Raw genomic sequence first — 17,295 nt, 5'->3', positions numbered from 1 at the left:
ATTCCAAGTCTTTTACATGGCTCAGAAAAAACAAGTCCATGTAGAAGCCTCACGGATCGGGCTCCTCTCTAGCGCAGCCGTGCTGGACAATGTCTGGCGCACCCCCAAAGGTCGACACGTGGGTTGGTGTCGTTGGGTTGGGCGATGATGGATGCACACTCCCAATGCTTTAGAAATCCTTCTCTCCATGGTCATGTGTATACCATGAACCATATGTGCCTATCCATCATCACCGTTCAAACAACACCTTAATCACGTGTTGATCTCTGAGGATCGCACATCCCTTGTAAGAACATCAGCTCGGGGTTCGCTAGAGAGAACCCAATCCCTCAAAAGGACCACATAAGAAAACTTTATCCTTCCTATTAAAATGTGTGAGAGATAGAGAGAGTAATTGAGTTACTTAAAAGAAGTAGGGTTTGGTTTTATTATATAATTATTCTGGAAGTAGTTGATGGATGACCTTCGCATGGGCCATGTACATAGATAGGTTCTGTCGATGGGCCTTGCTACTACGATAACAACCATTCACCCAGCACCGACACTTTGTGGAAGACATGATTCAGCCAAATCACATTTGCTTAAAATAGGAAAAAAATAATAATAAGGAGTTTCTACTACATGTCACCATACATGGTTACATCTAGACAGCAACCATGGCCCTGATTCTGTTATGTAGTAATTCAAATGAGGCTGAAAAATTATGGATGGATAAATCTCATCATCCATTGTATCTTCTCAAGCATATTTCTTTTCCAATGCATTTCAAATAGAGAAAGCATAATCATATGGAAAATAAAACACTATATAACTCATTGCATAACAAGTTCAAAATCCTATTTTGCATTCATAGTTCCGCCCGTGTTTATTTCCCTCTTAGCATTAAGAGAAGGGACCATTGCGTTCATTGGGAATGCATTTAATTAGAGCAAAAAAGATGGCAAGTTGGTTTAAACCAAACTTGATCATTTGCTTCTATCTCTTATAATTAAAGCTATTGAACAGTTCAATCTTGTCAAAGTCGGAAATGATTCTCAAGTTCTAAAGCATATTTCTTTTCCAATGCATTCCAAATAGAGAAAGCATAATCATATGGAAAATAAAACATATTTCTTTTCCAATGCGATGGTTTCAATCTTGCTTCTAAAGCATATTTCTTTTCCAATGCATTCCAAAAAGAGACGGTAAATTGGTTTCAATCTTGCTTCTAAAGCATATTTCTTTTCCAATGCATTCCAAAAAGAGAAAGCATAATCATATGGAAAATAAAATATAACTCATTGCATAACAAGTTCAAAATCCTATTTTGCATTGATAGTCGGCTTGTATTTATTTCCCTCTTAGCATTAAGAGAAGGGACCATTGTGCTCATTGGGAATGCATTTAATTGGAGCAAAAGATATGGCAAATTGGTTTAAACCAAACTTTATCATTTGCTTCTATCTCTTACAATTAAAGCTATTGTTCAATCTTATCAAAGTTGGAAATGATTCTCAAGTTCTCCATTGCAAGAATAGAGGGAGTATATAGTGGGTGAACTTTCAGTAGTCATACACATAGTATCTATGCTCTCAAATCATAGGCCTAAGAAATTATTGTGAATATAACAAAAAATTGAGAGAGAGAGAGAGAGAGAGAGAGAAGCTTTCAAATTCCGAGCCTTTTACATGGCTCAGAAAAAACAAGCATATGTAGAAGCCTCATGGATCCGGCTCCTCTCCAGAGCACCCATGCTGGACAATGTCCGGCGCACCCCCAAAGGACAACACGTGGCCAAAGTGCCGTTTGAATGACTATGATGGATGCACTCCCAGGCTGGAAATCCTTCTCTCCATTGCATGTGCACCATGCTCAGATGTGCCCATCCATCATCACCGTTCAAACAACACCTTAATCACGTGTTGATCTCTGAGGATGCGCCAGACATCGTCCAGCTCGGGGGTTCGCTAGAGAGGAACCCAATCCCTCAAAAGGACCACATAAGAAAACTTTATCCTTCCTATTAAAATGTGTGAGAGATAGAGAGAGTAATTGAGTTACTTAAAAGAAGTAGGGTTTGGTTTTATTATATAATTATTCTGGAAGTAGTTGATGGATGACCTTCGCATGGGCCATGTACATAGATAGGTTCTGTCGATGGGCCTTGCTACTACGATAACAACCATTCACCCAGCACCGACACTTTGTGGAAGACATGATTCAGCCAAATCACATTTGCTTAAAATAGGAAAAAAAATAATAATAAGGGAGTTTCTACTACATGTCACCATACATGGTTACATCTAGACAGCAACCATGGCCCTGATTCTGTTATGTAGTAATTCAAGGATAATCTCAACATCCATTGTTCTTCTTATGTCAAGCTTCAACCCAATAGGAGATAGCCATGTGTAAAAGGAAAATTCAAAGACTACATAGGGAAAAGTGGAAAACCATGGTTTCAACTTTCAATTAGATTTTTCCAAAAAATATAACTCTTGAAAAAAAGAATGAAAATTTAGCAACTTCCAAAGTAACTAGAGTTTAAGTTTATAAATAAATGACGAATTACTGATTGAAAGGGACCACATGAATTAACATGGTTGATATAGGTCACCACTTTGTATATTAATATGGGAATAGTTTGATACATGTCGTGCCATATAATTTAATTTGGTCTCTCTACTTAACATGGTCATCAAATCATCAATTGACTTGATAAGAAAAACATGTCTTATATTGCTTTTATTTGAAAATTAAATCTAATGTATAGTTATATTGTTTTTATTTGAAAATTAAATCCCACATTTATTTTTTGGGGGAGCACATGGGCCATGCGTGTGCGGTAGCCAAAGAAAGCACTTGCACTAGCATCTTGGGGGCGGGGTAGTCATTTTGCCCCCTCTCTCACCACGCAATGGATGGGATCCCATTCACCTTGGGTGGAGGTAAACTCGTTCCTAATATAAATGATAGATCACTAATTGAAAGGGACCACATGAATTAGCATGGTTGATCTAGATCACCACTTTGTATATTAATGACAACAGTTTAATAAATGAATTGCCATATCATTTGATTTGGTCTCTCTAACTAACATGGTCATCAGTGTTTTTTTTTTTTTTTTTCCGTCTTGACTTGGTAAGAAAAACATGTCTTAAATTGCTTTTATTAGAAAACTAAATCTCATATATTTTTAAATTGCTTTTATTGAAAATTAAATCCCATTAATATATACCACATGGTGAAGGTTCATCACACCATCCTATAATTCACAAATCCTTATAGGGTTTTAGTATATTTCCCAAAATACCTTCTGATATCCTTTCCCGCGCATTTGAAGCCCCATTGTTAATGGATTGTCATTCACTATGCAAGTAAGTGAAAATTCTTATTTAGAGTCACCTGGCAGTCCTAAGAATGTCTTGGCTAATAGTAAAGCATCATGAATCGCTTCGCCTTCCATGGATGAAGCAGAAAAACCATTGTTATATATATAAACGCAATTTGCTGCTATAAAATTCTCCGAGCTATCCTTTATAATCACACCCCTACTACTTTGGTTTGTTTTAGCATTCTAAGCTCCATCGGTGAACACCCCTCACACCCCATGGATGGTGTGAAATCGATTCTGATGGTTAACGTCATTGAAGAAAAACTATTCTCTCCAATTGAAGGTGATTCCATTGAAATAGAAAATGAAAAAAAAATAAGAATATGGTGGTCCACGTAAACATACGAAGAATTCCATGCAACGTGGACATAGAAGCTAATTTGTGAATTATATATTATAAAATGCAATCAAGCTCACTAAACATTTAGAGAGCATATTCTACAATGATGAGATGACGTGATGATTACAATGAAATACAAAGGTAGTGAGTAGTGACCACGATAATAAGTTGGATTAAATTTCTACTAACCGGACCTAATCTCAATTTATTGATAAACTTATCATATAATTATGGGGTGTTATTTTCGACCGACAGATCTGATTGAGACCGGCCAAATAAAGTTAAACCAAATCGATTATTTAACGGTCTAGTTTTGATTTTAAGATAAATTCATTTTTTATTTTAATTAATCAATAATCTCGATCTAAATTAATAGACCGATCGATTAAAACTAATTTACAAACCCATCCAATACCCGATGGGTTTAGACCGGTCAATAATCATCAATTGAGGAGTAATTAAGCTATCTTAATACCCATTGCTAGAATATAGACAAAAATGTTTCAATCAATTGATCAACTATTAACTGATCTTAATCTCGATTTTAAGGAAAAATCTATATAATTATTCGGTTTTATTCGTAGCCTTCAATGGCGCAAAACCGATTAAGTTGGACCGAAACCGATCGGACCAACTTGGCATGACACCCCTACTTCTTTTCTATCTGAAAAGATTTATTCGACAAGTTGAAGAAACTTGGCCACCTCACTCTTGCAGTCTTGCTAGCTTGCCCTTTTTTTTTTCCTTCATAGAAAAATAGGGGGTTGTTGAAAGTTGAACAGAGCTCTTCTTAATTAAATTAGATAGCAAATAGAATAAAAGGTGAGCAACAAAAAAAGCCAAAAATCATACCTACCAACCAAACCACAAAGTCAATTAATTTCACAATCAAATGAATCGACAAAACAACTATATATATAGTATGGATATGAGATTGCTATTTGGTCGCATGGTCTCTACACCAGCATATAGGCCAATGGGGGAATGCCTCTGGGTATCCACTCAGAGGGTAGAGACGTCATTTTACGGTGCCTTGTGAGAAGGCGTACGGGGCACCACCAAGTAGAGGTCTTTTTCTCATATACTATATAGTGAGTACTACTAATTCTATACTACTCTCATCTCCTCCCACGGAATAATAAAAATGAATACAAAGAATGATTAGAATAGACAAAACATCTTAACTATTTTAATTGAAAACAAGATCAATAATTATATCTACAATGAGATGTATTGTTGAATTAATTATCAATGATATAATTTTTTTTTCTTTTTTTAATTTCATTAGTTCCTAACATGTTGTGAAAGTTAAGCTTGTTGGGGGTCCATTCATGGATCATGAATCAAATTCTCAATTCAGAAGGATGAACACTCCAATTTTTGTTATTTTTATGAGACCAAATATCATATAACCAATTAATAACATATGTTTTGGTTACCCAAAAAAAAAAAAAAAAATCTCACAATTCTAGTGGAAAGGTACATAGCCCATTACTTTATTAGGTAGAAGATGGATTAAGGGGCTTTATTATATGTTCCCCAAGGTCATTATCCAATAATCAATCATGAACCAAGGATTAGTTATTACTTTGGTACAGCTAATGTACCAAACTATAGGAAAATTAGGGTTCTACTAAAGTTTATCACATTAGTTTTTATGGTAATGTGCTACAGTTTTCTCACAAATTTCAGCTGCTGCTCCTCAATGTGGTGTTTTATATCAAAATTAATGGTAATAAATATGAGATTATATTAGTGGTCATCAAGTTAACCCAGACCAATTAAAGAACCGGGATGATTGAGTTGGGCCAGCTGTAGAATTAACCCCAATGGTCAATTCTGAATCAACCTCGTGATTAATTCTAAGTCCAAACTTTATTGCCTTTCATCTTTATAAACATCTATTATTATTTTTATTTTGTAAACATCTTTATAGGCATATGTCATTTCAAACTATATGTGCATAAACAATGAGAAATCATACCCAAAAAAAATGTTTAAGAAATGATAGAAATTCAAATTAGTAGATTAAAACTTTAATTCAAAATCATAAAATGTGTATTGCAATAATATCAAGTACTTAATGTTTTGTTTGACCTTGAGACTAGGCCTCGTAAACCGGGATTGGATTGAGCTTGGGTACGGATTCGACAATCGGATTTGGATATTTCAATGGTCGAATCACGGATATCTCTAAACAGACTTGGACGATTCTGATGCTAAGTCGAAACTTTGGATTTTCGGCCATCCGCTTACACCTCTACCTTGTGTAACTCAACCTTCCTCCCCTAAAGGGATATTTATTCACTCCTCAATCCATCTTTATAGATCATGATTATCATTTCAACTCATATTCTGCATGAATCCTTATTGAAAATCTTCAAAACCCCACCCAAATTGTTATTTACTTAATTTTTATAATTAAGTAATCGGATTCGATTTATCATGTAGCATTTAGGACTTTTTTTCTGACATCTCTAAACGAATACGGATGCTCCCTAAACGGATACTACCGAGGATCAAATTCAATTTCTCTACATCCATTTACAAATTTGACCCTATTGAAACATCCTTCTTAACAACAATTATTTTATCTCTGTGTATCAACTCACTGAGCACATGTTAGAAAATCAGATTATCGTAATATTGTCACAGAAGATTTGAATCAATTTTTTAATAGAAAGTACCTCTTTTGAAATTTGTGAGGAAATGCCTTAACGAAATGCTCGAGAGACAACCTTATAGCACAGTACAAATTCCACTTCTAAAGTGGAAGAAAAAGCCTTACCAAAATCTTTCAAATACTCACACTCTCAAGGCAATACTAGGTCTTGAGAGATCTAAGGAAAAGAACATTACTTGGTAGCGGGGCTCCTGCGGCTAGATATAGCAGCGCATAAAAGTACCATGTTGCCCCCATGGAAAGGTGGAAATCATGCCTAGGGCAATGCTTAATGTACTCTTAAGTATCACAATCAAAGCAAGTATTATCTTTATGGTCTAAATAAAAAACACTTTTTGTGTCTTTTAAATTCATCATAGGTTCTTATAAAGAATAACCATAATGTCTCGTGACATATAACTTCATCACCATAGACATGTGATAACTTTCCATGTGAAGTTTTAATTCTTCAAAGTATGATACTCAAATAGGAGAACATATAATAATTAGTCCGTATAACTAATTAATTATCCAAACACCAAAATGGACTTAAACAATTAAACAATACTTAAATAGTTAAACATCACCTAATATATCTAGATGATACTTTATGCAGCCAAACAACACTTTATACAGTCAAAGTAATTAATATGGCCAAACAGTATTTATGTATCCAAACAACACTTTATATGACTAAATAATACTTTATGTAGCCAAACAACACTCCATAATATCCAATCATGAGCTTAAATAGCAAAAAAAATGCTTAAACATTCAAATAGATGCATAAAAATACCCAAAAGGTAGCTTAAAATCCAAACACCCCCTTATAGTAATAAAATGGGTACTCTTAGGTGACATGTCACCAGTGCCATGGACAGAATTTCTATCATACCGGGTAAAATGTTACTTAGATCTATAAAGGGACTCAAGGTTCACCCCAAAAGTTGGTTCAATATATCCTCTTCAAAGCAAAACCGAGTAAAAGAAACCATGGGCAATCAGGTTGGGTTTCTGGGTCACCTTAGCCGGGTCAATGAGTCGAGGCCTGGGTCATCCCAATTGTCTTGAGCTACATGGTCTTAGGTCTTAGTAAAATTAAGGCCCAAAAACTTTTAAAAAATGGGCCACAATATGAATAAAATAACTTTATAATAAAAGCCCAAAAGGATGTAATTTGAGCCCATTCTAAAGGTTATCTTACAGTTATTTTAGTTTCCATGCATGGTCCATCCACAATATCTTTATCCTCTGGTTTGTTTCAGGGTATAAACCACGAGAAAGAAAAATTATACACGGTTTTACGTGGAAGGAATGGAACCATAATAGTAACTATGCAAACATAGGAGGGATCCTCTACTTTCGAGCTGCCCCTAAAGGTGTCAATTGGAACGGTTTCTGGTATTTGGGATGGGACGGTACCGGTACCAGCACCAAAAGTGCCAATCCTAGTACCATCCCATTTAGTTAACCGGACCAAACCTAAATCCCAGTCCCGATTACTAGAGGATGAGACAGTCCGGTTCTTAAATGGTTCTAGGCACTTGTAGAAAAAGGGAGAAGAAGTTTAATTGTTTCTAACAAGGCGGGTTTATTAGTGTTGTAGAATTTTTCACTATCATGAAATCTAAGTTGTCTACAACTTTTTATCAAGCATCTTAAATTATGAAATCATAGTTCGTACCAAAAAAAAAAAAAAATCAAACTCCCTAAAATCACATGTAATAAGTTTCTTTTTTTTTTTTAAATCTAGAAAGTCCTATAAAATGGAAGAATCCGTTGTGTTTCCTCTTTGATTTTTCCAAACAAAACTCTATTTATCACACATGTCACATGGTAATATGATACGAAGTACGAAAGTGCAAAAAGGAAAAACCTAGTAGATGTAGTTGGTCAAGGGAGGAGGGAGTAGACTGTGAAGCAAAAGCGGTTATGTGAGAGAGACTTCATGCTACTACATTTGACAAATTGTTATTCAAAGGAATTGGATTGCAATTTTTATACCTTTTCTTTTTAAAAAAATCTTATATACACTTCTTAATGGTCTAGTGGAACGGTCCCCTAATTGGAGTAAGGGGGTGACAGGCCCCAAACCAGCTCATGTGCAGCACAAATACCTGCACCATTAGTAAAGGACGGCCCAGACATAGCAAGGGAGGTATGGGGGGGTGATCCCAAATTGGCACCCTGCCCTACCTGGGCCCAACACAACAAGGTGGAAAAGACGGTTTATCTCGCCCGGGCAAGGCGCATGGGGTAAGCGATCTTTTTGTCGCCTTTGGCATTGCGCATGAAAGGCGAGCAGCTTGGCAGGAATCCGCAGTTTAGTTCCATGAGAGCAAACGGTATTTGAAAATCCGTGATCCGCAGCCCACAAGAATAGAACACAAGTGCATATGGCACACAAAAAAATGTATATGTAAATATTGAAATCATAGGATTTTGTTATCTTATTTTTACAATAAAGAAGAATCACAAACTAATACAACATCAGATTTAACATGAAAAATACTTTAATGTAAAGGGAAAAATCATTGGGCAATTTTGAGAGGAATCCACTAAAATAAAATAGGGATTAAAATAATTTTTCTCCTTAAGTGTTTTTTGCCCAAAACTTGAGATTTACAACAAGAATAAGAGAGAACAATAACACTTGAAGAAATACAATGTTACCCCACAAGCATCAATTATGACATCACTCCACCTCTAAAAGCTCTAAATATTTCTCCACATAGCTTGGAGAACCAATAGAAAACACAAGCACCAGTTTGGCTATCCGGCTTGATCAACAGTATGAAAGATAGCACAAACGGTCTCAAGAATGACTCAAATGTGAGATAGAACTTCTTACAGAAATTGCATTAGCTTGACTCTTCCTCTCAGTAAAATCTCTTTTTCTCTCATGGAGAACACCACTATATGCTCTTCCAAAGTGTATCCTTTTTTTTTTTTTTCTCACAATGACCATAGAAAATAAGGTTGACCTTCACATGAGACACTTGACTTCATAAAATGTATTTTTGTCTAAAAGCTTGACCATCCTCCAGAAACTTAGCAAAACCACAAACTTCAAAGGTTTTTTACAACCGAACTATAGAAAGAAGGTTGGCCTTCACATGAAACACTTGACTTCATATGGGGCTGGATCATAGTTAGCAAAAATGGGAACGAAAAAAAAAAAACGGATAGTACGGATTTTAAACGGTAAAAAATTGCAAATGGACGGTCAAAAAACGGAGAGCAATTCAAAATGGAAAACGGACGGTACTGGTTTTATAAGTTTATATTTAAAAAACAAGGCACTATTCTCTTATAAATTGAGGGATTTTTTATTTGAAATACATGCTTTCTAATGTCCAAAACAAGTGCAACATTCAAAATTAACCCATATATATTCTACAATCCATTGGAAGATCTAAGACATATCATCTAATATTGTCCAATAAAAATGCCCTATTCATACACCATAATGTCCAAAGTTGAGCAATGTGGCTTGTCTTTGGTGTTGCTCATTGTTGTCAACACAACCAACACACTCATGGAGCAATGCGTGTTTAGTTGGAGTTGGGAGTCATCACTTTAGAAACCCTTTTTAATAGATGCATCAGTTTGTAGCTCAATTTTGGGATACATGCGTTGACCTTTTTGGAGTTGAAGGTGATATCATGAGAAATGTATCCTTTCAAGTCATCTTTACGTCGATGAAAGAATCAAGTCAATCAAAGTTTGGGAGAGAAGGAGATATGATCAATTAAGTAAGACATTGTTCAATAAGTCCAATATCTTAAAAAATGCCAAAAAAGGGGGGAATATGTTTTAAATGTGTTAAAAACAGAATGCTTGTCATTTGCCATTTTTTTCTATATATTTGGGAAACATATGACAAAATGTGTTTAAAACAGTAAAAAACAGAAACACGTTTAAAATAGAGTTTTAAACACGTTTTTACTAATGGATGGTTGGATCCCACCATATGGCTTAACTCCTTACATAGCATAGATGCGCTCCAAATGTAGATGACGATCAAGAACCCACAAATGACTACCACCTTCCGGGGGCGGCGGGGGGGGGGGGGGGGGGGGGGGGGGGGGGGGGGGGGGGGGGGGGGGGGGGGGGGGGGGGGGGGGGGGGGGGGGGGGGGGGGGGGGGGGGGGGGGGGGGGGGGGGGGGGGGGGGGGGGGGGGGGGGGGGGGGGGGGGGGGGGGGGGGGGGGGGGGGGGGGGGGGGGGGGGGGGGGGAAAAGTCTTTATTTATAGTTTGGTTAAATGAGAGCTCTCAACGTGGTAATCGAGTTGTCTACGGCGCCTGCCTTGCCCAAAGCTGGGAACAGTGGCGCACAAACAGGCGCCATTTGCAATGATCGCCTTACCCCCTACTCGGGCAGAGGTAGCTCGGGTAGGGGCAAGGAAGACGTCATTGCGAGGGCGACCTATGTGCGCCACTCCTAGACAGCTCCTCCGCCGCGTGGCCGTAGAAGATCAAGGTCCCTCAACGTGTATCCACTTTTTTGAATCATTAAGAGAACATGGAAAGGTTTAGTGTTCCATCATTTCTATCTACCTATTATTTGAAATAGAATGGTCCTGAAAAGCATAAGCTCTTGGAAAAAAGATTTTCCTTTCCGGCTGTGTTTGGTTGTCTAGACATAAATAGAAATAAATAGAAAAGAAGAGAATGACCTCTCTCTCTCTCAAAAGAACAACTTTTTCTTTTCTTTTCTATGTTTTTTAAATAAAGATAATTTTTTCTTTCTTTCTTTTCATTTCTATTCGTTTCTTTTCTAATTTAGATTATTTTTTTTTATTAAGCTCTAGACAACCAAATACAGCTTCCATTCTCTCATTTGTTTTGTTGTTTCCATTTTTATTAAAGAGAGAAAGTTCTCTGTCTGAGAGTATGGCCTAAGCCAGAACTCCCATGAATGTATCTCTCTTCTCCCCATATGAAAAGATATCTCTGACCCCTTATTTTGAGGAGAGAGATAGACTCATGGGATTGTTGGCTTAAGCCACACTTTCGAACAAAAAAACTACTTTATTTTATTAAATTATCTAAGACAATTATACAAAAAAAACAAAAAAACAAAATTGATCAACGAAGCAATGATGGGACATTGTACCTGGTCTGAACTCTAAACTCAGCTATTGTGGAAAAAACATAAATACTCTCCCTTTTAAACAAAGTTCCGTAAATATTCTTCCACTTTCATCCAAGAGTCATAATGATTCCTCTAACCAAAAAAAATAATAAAAATAAAAAGAATTATTATAACAATTTGGTGGGAGACAATTCAAGGCATCTGATCAGGCTATGTCAACTCCGTCAACTCCTATGACATGCCATCTTAGAGTTAGTGATGGAGAATCGAGGAGTGAAGAATCCTTTCCAAGCTTTTGGTGTCAATAGAAGTGTTTCTTTAGTTCTTTTCGTATCAAATCATATTTCTTTACAACTAATAGAACAGTACGTAGAAGGAATCACTTTTGAAAAAGAACCAAAAAAATAAAAATAAAAATGAAGACACATCTTATGCCATACTGCTTTTAGATTTAGAAGAACAGCAAACCAATTTCCAGTAGATGGTGATAGATGTTAACAGTGATATGAAATTTGGGTTTCATATATCTCTCTTTGATAATTTTCCTAATTTTTAGGTTACAATTAAGGAATTTCATAACAATCCTGCTTAAACACAAATATGTACTAAAATGAACTTTCCTTATGTTCTTGTATTGTATTTTCCTTTTCATATCATGGTATCTGAATTATTTTTGGTATATGTATTAGTTTTGCATGCATATTTATATATCCCATTTATTGTATGTTTAGATAAAGGTATATTTGTCTGATTAGACACCTGGGCTCATATTCAATGGCCTAGATTTAATGATTATTATTTGACATTTACTGAGAAAAAGTGGCTGAATGGATTCTTCCTTGACCACACGGCGAAGAAAAACTATCCCTTTTTTTTTCTTAGGTTAGAAACGAAATGTAAATTTTTCTACACTTGAGAATGTAATACAATATCTGGAGAGTGAAAGAATCGCAATTGAAACTGACCTTTTAAAATCAAATCGAATTGAACTGAATAAGTTTATTGATTTGGTTTTGTTTTGAAAAGTGAATTTTCATTCGGTTCGGTTTTTGTTTTAAATAGAAAATACTTTTTTGAACTGAACCAAACCTAAGAAATGAAACCCTATCTATCAAACCAAACCTAAATCATACTAAACCCTACAATCATGTGTCTTTGTTGAGTTGTGGGAAATTACCTATTATGGGTTTCTTCGTTGAGTCATGCAAAAAGGGTTGAAGAATAACAGATAAAACATTGTGGGACTGTATCTTTATAAGTTTATAATCCTTTCCAATGACATTCGTTTCATCAGGTTATTTCTATGTAAACTGATACCATTAAAGGGTTTGTATTCTTAAAGAAAATAGTATCCTTGCTGAAGGTTTCCCGAAATAAACTAACAGGGTATTGAACAACCTTTCTCCTGAAAACCCACCACTAATCTCAAGGGACTTATCGGCAAGAATCCTATTTTACCAAGTTTGTCAATCCATAGTTTTCTGATGAGGAGGATCCTCAGAGAGGCAACCTCAGAGCATACTCACCGGATGACTAAAGAACTCAGATAACTAACCATTAAAGCAGTGCTCTCTTGGACAAGGCAAAGAAGAGATTTAAGCTATCATTAATGGCGAATATTGAGACCGTATGCAAACTAAATGAAACCAAATATAGAAATTGAATAAGAAGCAAATAAAACCAAACCGATTCGATTTAGTTTTGGTTTTGAGGTTATGAAAATTAATCGGTTACGATTTGATTTCGACTTTTACATATTGTATCCGGAACCGAACTGAAACTAAACAAAACCGATTGACATCCTAACTGTTACAAGATGAAGAGTCTGGGCTGGCTACTTGCTCCTCATGTTGTTAGTAGGTAATGGCCCATAAGCCCAGCCCAGCCCTATTGGTATGCTTTTATACAAAACTACAATTGGACCATGCTTCATTTAAAAAGCCCCCCCCCCCAATTAATAGAAAATCGTTTCACAGCAGTTAAATATGGGAAAATATTCGGGGGTGGGGGCGCAAGCCACTCCTAGACACAGTGGGGAACTAAATGACTGTCCTGCCCTTGAAAGGCGGAAATCTCGCCTTTCAAGATGCCAGTGTGCACACTCTCATTGGCTTCCACGCACGTGGCCCTTACGCTCCCCCACAAATAACATGCTCCCTTTAAACATATATTAGAAAAAGAAAGAAATAGAGAAGAGGCTGTATGGTGTATGAAAATTTCATTCTTTTTTTCAATTGTATTTATATATGATTGCATGACTGAAAGTAGCTAGGATTATTTAGCATCATATTGTCCTTCCATCTGTTATATGGGTAGGACCGGACCTAGCAATGAGCCCAATCTAAAATTTGGTGGGCTGGGCTTAAATTGCTTCTCTTCTAATGAATACCTATGCGATACTCATTACTGGTTAAAGCCTTGAAACAAGGGTAGGAATATACACTGTATCAAACCCAATAGGAATCAGAATAAGATCCGTGGAATATAATAGGGTAGACGTTAGATACCTGGACTTTCTGAGTCGACTCAACCCATTCACACCGTACAGGATCGGTGAGTCAGGTTAGATGATCCTATTAGACGTTGGTTGGGTGGTATCGCCGAGACCAATGCCGATACTAATTACTAAAACCCCTGATGGTCATATGATAAAGAAAGAGAGTGTCAGTATAGATCCCACATGGTCAGGATGTGGGAAAAGATCCTCACATTTGCGCGTGGAGATCTTTCTTCTAAATTTAAATTTATCTATGTCTATCGCAAGGTATAAAAATTTGAATCGGTTAACCAAATAGAATGATTTAAATCAGAATTGACCAAGCAAGAATGCAGTTGCTCAAATAGAATGATTTAAATCGAAATTGACCAAGCCTGATTCTTGTTGATCAGAATTAACCGATCTAGGATGGGTTTCTAGGGTTCAGGCTGATTCTCGACCAATTCTGACTGAATCAGAATCAACAAAGGCTGATCCCATTGTCGATAACGTTTACTTGAACTTTGGCATGTACAATCAAGGCATTTCCCTCATTTTCTTTAGGGCAAGGGAACCACAGTTATAGTTTCAATATTAACTTTCTTGGTAATAAACAGAAGGGATTTTTTTTTTCCTTCTTTGAAATTTAGGATGGTTTTTCCCTTCGGTCTTTTTTTCACCCTTTTTTGTGATAAAAAAAGGCAAAGTTCCCCTATAACCAAACCACCTTAACTTCTCCTCAGTTTTACTAGCTAACCACCTAAACCACCAAACCACTTCATGTTTGGGGAAGTAGTTCTTGGTGTGTAGTGGCTGCCAGTGCAGTAGGGTATTGGCCTAAGTCCAAGGGAAAGGTTGTTGTTTCGATTCACACCCCTTTCGGATGTTAGACATCCTTATTTCCCCCTCCCCTTCCCTTTTGACCTCCCTCTCCTCGACTCCTCTAGAAGTTAGGACGCCACCTTGGCCGCCCCTTGGGCTGTCACCCCTAGTGGACTATGGGCCATTAGAAGGATCTGATATATAAATATATAACTGCTTCATGCTCAGTTTTAAATATTACAAAAGAGATGGAGTTCCCTATCCAACTACATAGTATACGCTGCACCTCCTTATGTCTATTTCTCTCCTTCCACAATAGGGGCAAATATGTCATTCATAGGAGAGAGGAGAGATAGACACATGAAGATGCTAGCATATGCTACGCAGCTTGACTACATTCTTTCTCCCATTACAAAAGAGTAAGCGTTCTTTGTTGGGGAGCATGGCCCCTGCGCCAGCCACAAAGGCTTGCAAAATGACTATCATACCTCCTAGATGATGCTTGCATGCATGTTTCCATTGATCAGGGCATAGGAGCAGGGACCATGCTCCCGGACATACTCCTTTTTCCTATTACAAAATTATCATTGTTCCAAATTAAAAACGAAATCTCCCAAAGAATAGAAAGACATCATTTTGGCCACACCATCTCCTTCTTCGGGATCACCTTAGTAAACAACTGAAAACTAGTCCATACTTTGATTGAGTCATCTTCTTGGCCAACTTAGAATCTTTAAATTTTTTTGAATCGGCTAGCTCAAACAAAAACTAATAACTCGATTTGCTGTCAAATCGGCAAAAATCATGGTAGCTAATCAATGAGAATATAGAATAAATATGATGGAGCACGTAGAAAAGTGCACTTAATAAGAGACTTGAACAAAAGGAAAACCTTTTTAAAGGCTTTAACGTGGATAAAATACCACTTATTAAGCAAATCCATTATTCCAGATTCCTATATGTCATATCCCATAAAGTTATATAATCATAATTATAAATACTGAGAGATCGTTATGATGTCAAAGTGCAATTTTCTACTAATGAGAGAGTGGGGAATCAAATCGTCTAATAAGAGGATTTAATAAAGAAAGAAAGTGAGGTACACGGATGGCTTGTGAGAGGAAATATGTAGAAATTTCCATGTTGGCATTAATATTTTTCCCTTAAAATATTTTATCTATCTTTTAGTTAAAAAATCTGGATTAGAATTGGTTGACATCGATTTTGATTATGCTTGATTTTCAATCTCTTTATTTTTTTTTATGATAAAAAATTGCTATTAATTAAATATAATAGGTACAGTAATAGAAAGTTCTGAAGATAACAAACTCCTAAGTATAACATAATAAGAGAGATTATGAGCTGACTGGATATACAGCCTTGGTTTTTTGTGAATCACCACAAAAGAAAAAAGATTGAAATTAAATTTTACATCAAAAAGGAAATGAAAAAGAGTCCATGACCACGGGTGATCATCCGAATCCGATAACCATTGAGAAATCTTCAACAAGTCAGTTTAAATTTCTAATTTCTTGCATCCCAAAAGAAGTGCTTCTTTGATTCCTCGTAAGAGTCCCCAGAGTTCTGTTTCCTGTGTTGTTCTTGCAGAACCAAAGTTCATTGAGGCTGCAATAAAATTATTATTAGAAATTAAAACTGAACCCCAACTTCCACTCTTAGTTCCTGGATCAGAGCTACCATCGGAAATAAGTAGTGCAACTTCTCTTGTGTCCAAATGCAACAAAAAAGAAGAGGGTAAGGGTTGGTGTTGTGAAGAGTGAAGGAGAGAGGAGGAGGTAAAAATCGGATTCGGAACATGGATTTGAAGATCGATCCCTTTCCCATTGAAGGATTAGTTGCAGAATTGCAAATGGATTTCAAACTGTCTTTTTATAAAACAACTTTATTCCTGATCAACCAGAAGAAGTACATTGGTTATAGCCATAGAGCAAAGGATTCTATTCCCAACGATGGCTTTAGAGAGGCTAGAATCAGAAATGAGTTTGACTATAGCATCAACCAAATCGATCATCCCCATGAAGGCTTTAGATTTTCAATCGCTTTTCAATTTGGGATTGAATATATTGGATCTTCATTTTTCATAATTTTTTAGTTAATAGAATAAAACAGCAAAAAATCAATGAAACTTTTCTCTTGTATGTATTTATATTAAAGCTAAAAAAAAAATTTTGAAAATCTTGAATAACCTTCTGTTTTTTCTTCTAGAATTTTGACCCATTACCGGCTGATTCCTTATCTAAGAAGTGGTTACTAAGAAAGTTTACACTACATAAAGTGGATCCCACAGGGATGACCTTCTAGCTCAGTGGTCGGCCTCCACCCAATGGGAGTGGCAATAATTCAAGGAGTCGAGGGTTCGACCCCTACCCCACACCCTTCTTGACATATAATAGTACTAATATGTAGGTAACATAAGTGTGGCATTGTGCCCCCTCGCTGCCCCTAAGTAGGTAGGTCCCTAACCCTAAGTAAAACTGATGGCCCGGACACCTACCTACATCCA

Source organism: Telopea speciosissima, chromosome 4 (genome assembly GCF_018873765.1).
Source record: "Telopea speciosissima isolate NSW1024214 ecotype Mountain lineage chromosome 4, Tspe_v1, whole genome shotgun sequence".
NCBI classification, from domain to species: Eukaryota; Viridiplantae; Streptophyta; class Magnoliopsida; order Proteales; family Proteaceae; genus Telopea; species Telopea speciosissima.
This window is presented reverse-complemented; position numbering follows the sequence as displayed.